General features: G+C 45.6%; 1 pseudogene; it reads left to right on the plus strand.

Annotated features, from left to right (window-relative positions):
• The first annotated feature begins 10 nt into the window (after positions 1-10).
• Positions 11-9,984, plus strand: LOC122213100 (annotated as a pseudogene).
• The last annotated feature ends 315 nt before the right edge of the window (positions 9,985-10,299 follow it).

A 10,299-nucleotide genomic window follows, 5' to 3' on the forward strand; every position in this document is an offset into this window, starting at 1 on the left:
GGCGTGGCGAATGGGGGCGGAGCGAGGCAGCGGGAAGGGCGGGACGCGCTGGGTTCCTGGAGGCCAGGTTGTACCCCTGGCCAGCTCGCCTCAGGCTTCCGGAGGTGTGGCACTTGCTGGCCTGCGAGAAATCCAGCTTTGGCCGCAACAAATCGCGCCATCGGAAATTCGTGAAGATGCTCTATCACGATCACATCTCGAGTCAGGCTGTCCCGGGCCCGCCGGGCTGCGCTGGGTCTCTGGGGGGCGGGGCTCTCGGGAGACCAACGCTCCCTTGAGCGAGGCGGGACGGCCGTTGGTACTCCGGGGGGCGGGGCGGAAGGCGGGGCCTCTCTTCCCCAAGAGGAGACTGAGGCTGCTTGCTGGGCTGAAGGCCTACAACTCCCAGGACGTGCTGGACGTTGGGTGCTCCTTGAGGTTCAGGGTCTTCTGCTTAGATTTTGTGGGTCTGACATTTTGCTTACTCCATTCCCGTTCCAATGTGCTGCAGTAATTGTTTCGTAGGAGCCATTTGGTTGTTTCTGTATCTTGCAGTGTTTTTAGGGATCCCACCCTCACTACATAAGTCACTATGTACAATAAAAAATACAATAGCTACCTACTTGTAGTTGTCACGTCTGTCTTCTCCAATGGAGCTGTGAAGAATCCTAGTTACTTGTAGCTTCTTTCATTCTCATACACCTGGGGCCGCTTACAAACTGGGCATTCCATCTTTGGTCTCATTGACCTTATCCTTTTAATCTATTTTGTGATTTTAATTTTTTTAATCGTTTTTATTTTATTTTTTGAGAGACAGAGTACTAGTTGGGGAGGAGCAGAGAGAGAAGGAGACACAGAATCCGAAGCAGGCTCCAGGCTCTGAGCTGTCAGCACAGAGTCTGACGTGGGGCTCGAACCCACGAACCCCGAGATCATGACCTGAGCTGAAGTCAGACACCTAACCGACTGAGCCCCCGGGGCGCCCCTCATTTATCTTGAAATATACTTTGCTAATACAGTGGACACTGACAGGCATTTTTTTTTTTAATTTATTGGGGTACCTGGGTGGCTCAGTCGGTTAAGTACCAGACTCTTGATTTCAGGTCAGGTCATGATCTCACAGGTGGTGGGTTCCAGCCCCACGTTGGGCTCTGTGCTGACAGTGCAGAGCCTGCCTGGGATTTTCTCTCTCCCTCTCTCTCTGTCCCTCCCCTCCCCAAAATAAATAAATAAACTAAAAAAAGTAACTTTGTTGCTGAAAAATTCTATTGCCAAGTACTTGTCCTTATGAAAAGAAAAAGGAGAGCTTAAATATATTTGTTGAAAACAAACTGCTTGTTTTCTTGTCCTGTTCCCCCAGATATTTTGCGCAGTTATATCACTTAAGAAAAGAGCGATATTCTATGGAACAAATATGATCTATTTTAAATATTGGAGTTCCACAGAATATTTCATTTTGAAATGGGGTGTGGAAAAAAAAAAGGTGACCATCTTTGAATTCAAATCCTAAGATTTGTTCAGCGTCAACAGTCTGTGAATCACTGGGCATTAGCAATAGGCCACGTATTGTATAAAGTGGTACTTTTTTTTTTCTTTCGGGGAAGTACTATATAAATGAAATATGCACATTATGTTTAAATATCAGGAAACTCGGGGCGCCTGGGTGGCTCAGTCGGTTAAGCGTCCGACTTCGGCTTAGGTCATGATCTCGCGGTTGGTGAGTTCAAGCCCCGCGCCGGGCTCTGTGCTGACAGCTCAGAGCCTGGAGCCTGTTTCCGGATTCTGTGTCTCCCTCTCTCTCTCTGACCCTCCCCCGTTCATGCTCTGTCTCTCTCTGTCTCAAAAATAAATAAACGTTTAAAAAAAATTTTTAAATATCAGGAAACTCAAATCCCATATTGAAAAGAATATATATTGAACAGAATCCTATTTACCTATTTACCTCCTTATCCTCCTCTCCTTCCTCCCCCTCCTCCTCTTCCTCCCCCTTCTTTTTAATTTTATTTTTAATTTTTATTTTTTTTTTAACATTTATTTTTGAGACAGAGAGAGAGCATGAACAAGGGAGGGTCAGAGAAAGAGGGAGACAAAGAATCTGAAACAGGCTCCAGGCTCTGAGCTGTCAGCACAGAGCTTGACACGGGGCTGGAACCCGCGGACCGCGAGATCATGACCTGAGCCAAAGTCGGACGCTTAACTGAGCCACCCAGGCGCCCCTTAATTTTAGAGTATGGGAGGAGGGGAGAGGGGCAGAGGGAGGGAGAGAGAGAGAGAGAGTCTTAAGCAGGCTCCACACTCAACACGGAGCCCGAGGCAGGGCTCAATCCCACAACCCTGGGATCACTACCTGTGCGGAGATCAAGAGTTGGGACACTCAACTGACTGAGCCACCCAGGCGCCGCCACAAGCACGCATTCTTAACCTTCACTATGTCTAAGGTTTAAGTCTTGAGGGTTTTCCTTTTTAAAACACAACTTAATTTTTCACATATACTAGTTTAGAACTTTGACTCCCTTCAATAAGAAGCTTGGAGGGGATGCCTGGCTGGCTCAGACAGCGGAGAGTGCAACCCTTGATCTCAGGGTTGTGGGTTTGAGCCCCATGTTGGAGGTAGAGATTACTTAAAAAAATAAAATAAAAACAGATTTCGGATTTTTAAAGATCTGGTGAGTTATTCTGTAGTGTTTCAGTTAACAGAGACTTTGAAAATAGCGTTATTAAAGAAGGGGGACACTGTTCTTATGCACTGTGGGGTTTTGTTTTGTTCTTTTAATCTCAAATGATCTTCCAAAAATAAGGGCAGGAACAACTGAAGTTTGTTTTGTGCATCGTTTTATGTTAACCTTTATTGAATTTACAATAGGGCATCAGGCATTTAATCTGAATCTCCTAATTTTTATAGATTAAATCTAAGGTTTAAGCTTCATTAGAACGGCAGAAATACTGCTTATCATGGGTAAATAAAAAATAAATGTAAACATTCCCAACTCTTCCCGTTTAAGAATTATCTTTCTGGGGGTGCCTGGCTGGCTCAGTCCGTGGAGCACACGACTGTTGATCTTGGGGTGGTGTGTAGAGATTACTTAAAAATTAAAAAAGATAAATAAAAATATCTTTCCAGATGCTGATTTGCTTAGCCAAAGTTATGTTGTGGTTCAAGACTTTGCAGATAGCTCTGTTTCACAGAGAGAATATGAACATGGTTTTTGAAAAGGAGAACATTGATCCAACTTTGTGATTAAAAAAATGATTTGTTTATTTGTTTGTTTGTCTGTTTATTTGTTTGTTTGTTAGGGGAGGGAGAAAGAGAGAATCCCAAGCAGGGATCTCACCAACCATGACATCTTGACCTGAGCCAAAATCAAGAGTCTGACGCTAGGGGCAGCTGGGTGGCTCAGTCGGTTAAGCGTCTGACTTCAGCTCAGGTCATGATCTCACAGTTCATGGGTTTGAGCCCTGCGTGGAGCCTGCTTCAGATGCTGTGTCTCCCTCTCTCTCTGCCCCTCCCCTGTTTGCACTCTGTCTCTCTCTCTCTCTCTCAAAAATAAATAGTTATTAAACAAAGAAAAAAGGAGTCTGACGCTTAACCAACAGAGCCACTCGGGCGCCCCCAGAACTTTGTGATTTTTTAATAATAATCAGGACTGGGGTGCCTGGATGGCTCAGTTGGTTGAGCATCTGACTTGGGCTCAGATCATGATCTCGCGATTCATGAGTTGGAGCTCCCTGTGCTGTTAGCACAGAACCTGCTTTGGATCCTCTGTTCCCCCTTTCTCTGCCCCTTCCCCACTTGTTTTCTCTCTCTCTCTCTCTCAAAATAAATAAGCAAACATTAAAAAAATTAATCAGGACTATTGGCTTCAGAGGCCGTTGGGGAAGATGATGACTCTTCACCGTAAAAAATACAAAATTTAAAATTGTATTCGTTTATGTTCATGCTTGCTTTCAGATTTCTTAATGCTCAAAGGGCAAGGTGTTCCTTCAGGCTTGTATGATAGTATTTCTTTGATCAGCATCTGCTAGGATCTGCTCTGGGTTTGGGCCCATCCTGTGACTGCAGCAGGGCCTGCCATCTGGTGACAGCTCATAGTTGATTTCTTTCTGTTCTTATGAGCACAGGTTGTGGGTTACCACCTGGTAACACGGGCCGGGATGGCCAAGGACCAGGGATAATGGGATCACTGGGTAGGTAGGATTGTACTGTTACTAAGGCACATGATGACAACCTTTTCAGATAATTATAAAAAGAAATCCTCGGGGCACCTTGGTGGCTCAGTCAGTTGAGCGTCCGACTTTGGCTCAGGTCATGATCTCACAGTTTGTGAGTTCGAGCCCCGCATCAGGCTCTGTGCTGACAGCTCAGATCCTGGAGCCTGCTTCGGATTCTGTGTCTCCTTCTCTCTCTGCCCCTCCCCCACTTGTGCTCTGTCTCTCTATGTCTCTCAAAAAAAATAAATGTAAAAAAAAAATTTTTTTAATAAATAAAAAATAAAGAAATCCTCATATCATCCTTACCAGTGCTGTTCTTTGCTTTCATTAGGAACCTCACAATTCTCGAGTGTGAAATGGTTTAATAACCTTTTGGGAGTGGTAAGTGATTAAATAAGCTATTAGTCGAAGTGCCTTCTTAACAAAGTAAGAAACCAACAAATCGAAGCGACAGGGACATTATTCTTTAAAATGTCAGAGAATCTTGATGCAACGTCCAGCATTCTGAATGACCAAACCGGCTTTATGTGGAACTCGGGGCCAGCGGGTGTGGCCTGTATTATCTCAGCACAGATCAGGCAACCATTACAGATATGCGGACAGACAGGTGTAACTTCACACGCCAGAGGCTCCCGGGACTGCTGTACGGAAGGACAGTCCGAGCCTGGCCCTTCCTGTAGGATGAGCTCTCTTTCCCTCCAATTTTCCCTGGGACCTCCCAGCTTTTGTTGTTATTATAACTTCATATAAAACTTCCTATAACTTCATCCCAATTCTCTGCTCGTGGAGTAGCCGAAGCCTTGCAGTGAATTCCGGTCTCGCCATTCCTTCAACACTGGCCACAGTTTTCCAAATTTTGCTCTGCTTACTATATTCCTCTTCAATGCACTTCCGAAGTTGAGGAAACCATACATTCTATAGATCACTTCCAGTTCCAGAACAAAGGTTATTTACAAGGGGCAACAATGGGTGGTTTGGAACAAGGATAAAAGGAAGTATTTTGTTTCTGTTTTTTAGAGTTTTACCAAATGTTCAATTGTATTCTTAGAAAACAGAATTAAAATTAGAAGGAAAAAAAAAGGCACAACCGACTCTTTGCTGTCCCTTCAAGCCCAATCCTACAGACGTGCCTCTCTTTCTCCTGCTCCCTCAATTCTGCACGGACGTCATGTCAGTGCTGCGACCCTGGACTGATTGAACTCACCTGCTGACACACCTGCCTCCCCAACTAGACCTTGAGCATCTGCTTTTGCTCGTCTTTCCCACCTGTGTCCAAAACGTGGCCTGGCTCACTGCAGTCACAGATGTAGTTAAGGAGCCAGTCGCTTTTTTTTTTTTTTTTTTTAAAGTTTACTTATTTATTTTGAGAGAGAAGGAGAGAGCGTGGGAGAGAGGGAATCCCAAGCAGGTTCCTCCCTATCGGCACAGAGCCTGAGCCGGGGCTTGATCTCACTAACCGTGAGATCATGATCGGAGCCGAAATCGAGAGTCGGATGCTCAACTGACAGAGCCACACAGGCGCCCCAGGAGTCAGTCACTTCTATATCAAGGCCACGGTCTAGTTAGAGAATTGTAACCTCTCATGTTCCCTCTTTGCAGGCATAGCCTTCTTGGAGACTGGGACACGTAAGTACAAATGTTGGAAAGGAACTGATTTTCCTATCGGTCCCCGACCCAGTGCAATGATCACCGAGACATGGGGTGATGACCGGAGCTCAGAGCCTCGGGCAACTTTCAGATGCATTTAGAAGTCTCAGTCCAAGTGGAGACACCTTTCTATCTACTGGAAACAAGTTTTTAATTTGGGAGAAAGAGAAAGGCCCTATTGACATGCATATCACAAGATGTTTCATGAATAGAAGTAGAACTATAGATGAGTAGAAGAGAGAGACATCCCAGGGACAAGGGCTCTATCAACTCAGTCTGTCACCCCCCTCAGAAAGCTCAGTCTTATCTTTTCTCCCAAATCCCACTCATTGATTGAGCCCATCTAGTGGCGTCTCTGATATCCTTACTGACCTCTCTTCCCATAGGCAATTTTCTCCAGTCCATGCCCTTCTTGTTCTAAAGTCCACTTGGGCTTCTGAGACCCTTCTGCCACATTAACCCCAGGTTTGTACCCCCAGAAAAGAGCAGAGAGTTTTCAAATGGCCTCGAGGACAAGCCAGCTGAACCCTGCTTTGGAGGGAGCGACTTGGGAGCAGGGAACAACAATCACCTGAGGCCTTCAGGCCTTAGGGTAAAAGCCCAGAACTTGGCAGTGGAGCAGATCTCTGACGGTGAATGCACCCATTCAACTTTAGACACGAGGAGACTCAGCCCAGAGAGGCCAGGTGACTTGCCCACCGTCACACAGCCTGCACATGACCTTGCAGCCAGGAGTAAAGTGCCCTCCACACTCCATAGCTCTGTGTGCTTGTCTTCTTCAGCCCCTTTACCTTCTAGGGAATATTCTGAGAGTGTCTCTGAAGATGCAGACAAATGTCTGCTTTGGGTAAAAAGCCATTGGATGAGTGAGGGCTGTATGGATGGCTCAGTCGGTTAAGTATCTGACTCTTGGTTTCGGCTCAGGTCATCTCACGGTTTGTGAGTTCTAGCCCCGAGTTGGGCTCCATGCCGACAGTATGGAGCCTGCCTGGGATTCTCTTTCTCTCCCTCTCTCTCTGCCACTCCCCTGCTCTTTCTTTCTCCCTCCCTCTCTCTCTCCAAATAAATACATAAATAAACTTTTAAAAAGCCATTGGGTGATTTAAACACAGGTTTAAAAGTTACTGTTTTGGCAAGGTAGGAAACTGCAGTATTTAAATTAAAAGCCAATGTTATGGTTTTAGTTCCAAATAGACTAAGATTGGTAAACTGTTTATTGCAGACACTTGTAAGAATAAAAGCTAAGGATGGGGGGAGGCTGGGCGGTTCAGTCAGTTGAGCCTCCAACTTTGGCTCAGGTCATGATCTCATGGTTCCGGAGTTTGAGCCCCACATCCTACTCACTGCTGTCAGTGTAAAGCCCGCTTTGGATCCTCTGGCCCCCTCTCTCTGCCCCTTCCCTGCTCATGCTTTCTCTCAAGAATAAATGAAATATATTTTTTTAAAAGCCTAAAAGATAAGGACTAAAGAGTCTTGACATTAATTTATATTTTCCCATGGGGCGCCTGGGTGGCTCAGTCGGTTAAGCATCCAACCTCAGCTCAGGTCATGATCTCATGGTTCATGAGTTTGAGCCCCACATTGGGTGAGCTCGAGCCCCGCTCTCAGCTCTGAGCTCTCTCTCCCTCTCTCTCTGAACCTCATTGGATTCTCTCTCTCTCTTTCTCTCTCTGCCCCTTGCTCATTCATGCTCTCTAAAAATGGTATGTTCCTTAATTTTACATTCATTATAGTCTAAAACTGGGGCCTATCTGTGTATTTCTATGCCTCTCTATGTCGCTTTGGGATGTGTGTCCCTATTTGGTAGATGACAATTCTCTTTCAGCACACATACTTTCTTTCCTTTGGAGAAGTTATGACATTTGTTCCTACTAATGTAAGCAAAGAAATAATGTTTCGGTGGGTTGGGGCCTCTGTGATGTGCCAAAGAAGAGAGGTAGTTGGCTTCGAGGGCTGGCCCCTGGCTTTCTGGGCTCCTGCTTTGCTTGGACACCTGGGAAACCTTCATTCACTCTTTACCAAGTAGCAGGGGACCTAGAGGAGTGGTGGGAGCAGACCTAGTTGATGCCCTCCATGCAATTCTCTCCACTTACATCATAAGCATGGGTTACCCTCAAAGATCTCCAAAATTCTGGGTTTTTCTGATTCCTTTAGTTTTCCTAGGCTTCTTGCCAAGGATGCCACAAACTAAATCAGTCTACCAAAAGATTTTATAGAGGGGCACCTGGGTGATTCAGTCAGTTGAGCGACTGACTCTTGATTTTGGCTCAGGTCATGATCTCGCGGTTTGTGAGATCGAGCCCCATGTTGGGCTCTGGGCTGATAGCGCACAGCCTGCTTGGAATTCTCTCTCTCCTTCTCTCTCTCTGCCCCTCCCCTGCTCGTGCTCTCCCTCTCTTTCTCTCTCTCAAAATAAACATTAAAAAAATTAAGGGTGCCTGGGTGGCTCAGTTGGTTAAGCGTCCGACTTTGGCTCAGGTCATGATCTCACAGTTCATGAGTTCAAGCCCTGCATCGGCTCTGTGTTGACAGCTCAGAGCCTGGAACCTGCTTTGGATTTTGTGCCTCCTTCTTTCTGTGCCCTCCCCCCACTCATGCTCTCGCTCTCTCTCTCAAAAATAAATAAAAATTAAATTAAAAAAATAAACATTAAAAAATTAAACAAAAGAAATAAATAATTAAACAAAAAACCTTCTCAGTCCCTGAGATATCTATTGGTGAGAAAATATTTTATTTTTTAAATTAAATTTTATTGTAATGTTTTTAAAATTTATTCTTGAGTGTGGGGGGAGACACAGAATCCGAAACAGGCTCCAGGCTCTGAGCTGTCAGCACAGAGCCCGATGCGGGGCTTGGACTCACACAGACCGTGAGATCATGACCTGAGCCGAAGCCGGACGCTCAACCGACTGAGCCACCCAGGCGCCCCGGATGCCCATAACTGTCAACCAGACTCCTCTGAGCCTGCAGAAACGGCCCATCCGTCCTTGTTAAGAGCAAGTGCTATCTTTCCATTCTCTTCCTACAACTAGAACCATTGATCTAGCCCTTCTTTTTCCTCAAGCCTCGCCCTCTGAGCCACCGGCTCTGGGAAGAAATTGGTAGCCCCAAACGACCCAGCAAAAGGGCCACCCAAGTCAGAGGTGCGGAAGAAGTCAGTATTTGTTAGAGCCATAAAGTGCGGCTGGCTGTCTCCCTTTCCCGATAACGACAACAGCACCTATTGTCACTGACGGCTTTCCCCGGAGTAAGGGGATCTGCCCGACCCTACCTAACTCAATTTTTCCCGTTCTGGGCTCTTCCCCATCGTCGCTCTCTTCACCTAGGAACGTGTTCAAGAAATGTGATGAAAAAGAAAATGTGTCCAACTGCATCCAGTTGAAAACCTCAATTATTAAGGGTATTAAGAACCAGTCGATAGAACAATTTCCAGGTAGAGAACCATGGCTTAATCATATAATGCCTAAGAAAGATCCTGTCAGAATAGCGCGGTGCCATGAACCTAGAGAAATCCTTGCAGTAAATGGATTTAGAGAAATCCTTGCAGTAAAACTTACTATTTTTTAGACAAAGGGAAGGACCTTTTTATCCAACCCTAAGGTTACTCCACAAATATCCTTTTATCCTGGTGCCCCAGCAAGTTGATAAAGGAGCCATCACATTTGTACTCAGTCGAGCAAACATGTGTCCAGGCTTAACTTCTCCTGGAGCCAAGCTTTACCCTGTTGCAGTACGTACGATCGTTGCAATCATGGCGGAAGGAAATCAGCATTTTCTGTGTGTGGGAATCATGAAGATATCTGCAGAAGATATTGAGTAAGTCAAGAAAGCAATTAGCATTAAAAACATCCATTATTGGGGCGCCTGGGTGGCGCAGTCGGTTAAGCGTCCGACTTCAGCCAGGTCACGATCTCGCGGTCCGTGAGTTCGAGCCCCGCGTCAGGCTCTGGGCTGCTGGCTCGGAGCCTGGAGCCTGTTTCCGATTCTGTGTCTCCCTCTCTCTCTCTGCCCCTCCCCCGTTCATGCTCCGTCTCTCTCTGTCCCAAAAATAAATAAAAAACGTTGAAAAAAAATTAAAAAAAAAAACAAAAAAAAAAAAACATCCATTATTTAAGTGACGGTCTGTGGCATATGAAAATATATAAATGAGCCTCAAAAGAAATACACTTGGACAAAATGTGGATAATAGTGCTAGATCTTGTGTTTTTGTTGGTGTGTCACTGCATGAAGCCAATACTTCTGTGGTTATGCTCAGTAAATTCAGTGGATACTAAAAAAAAAAAGAAAAGAAGAAAAAAGAAAAAGAAAAAGAAAAGCAGCGTTTGTTATCACCTTGCTTGGAGACAATGCAAACAGCTCTGTCTACAAGACAAGGTCACTTTCCTTAAGACCTGTACCTTGGGGGCGCCTGAGTGGCTCAGTCGGTTAAGCATCTCACTTCGGCTGGGGTCACGAGCTCACGGC

Source organism: Panthera leo, chromosome A2 (genome assembly GCF_018350215.1).
Source record: "Panthera leo isolate Ple1 chromosome A2, P.leo_Ple1_pat1.1, whole genome shotgun sequence".
Classification (NCBI taxonomy): domain Eukaryota; kingdom Metazoa; phylum Chordata; class Mammalia; order Carnivora; family Felidae; genus Panthera; species Panthera leo.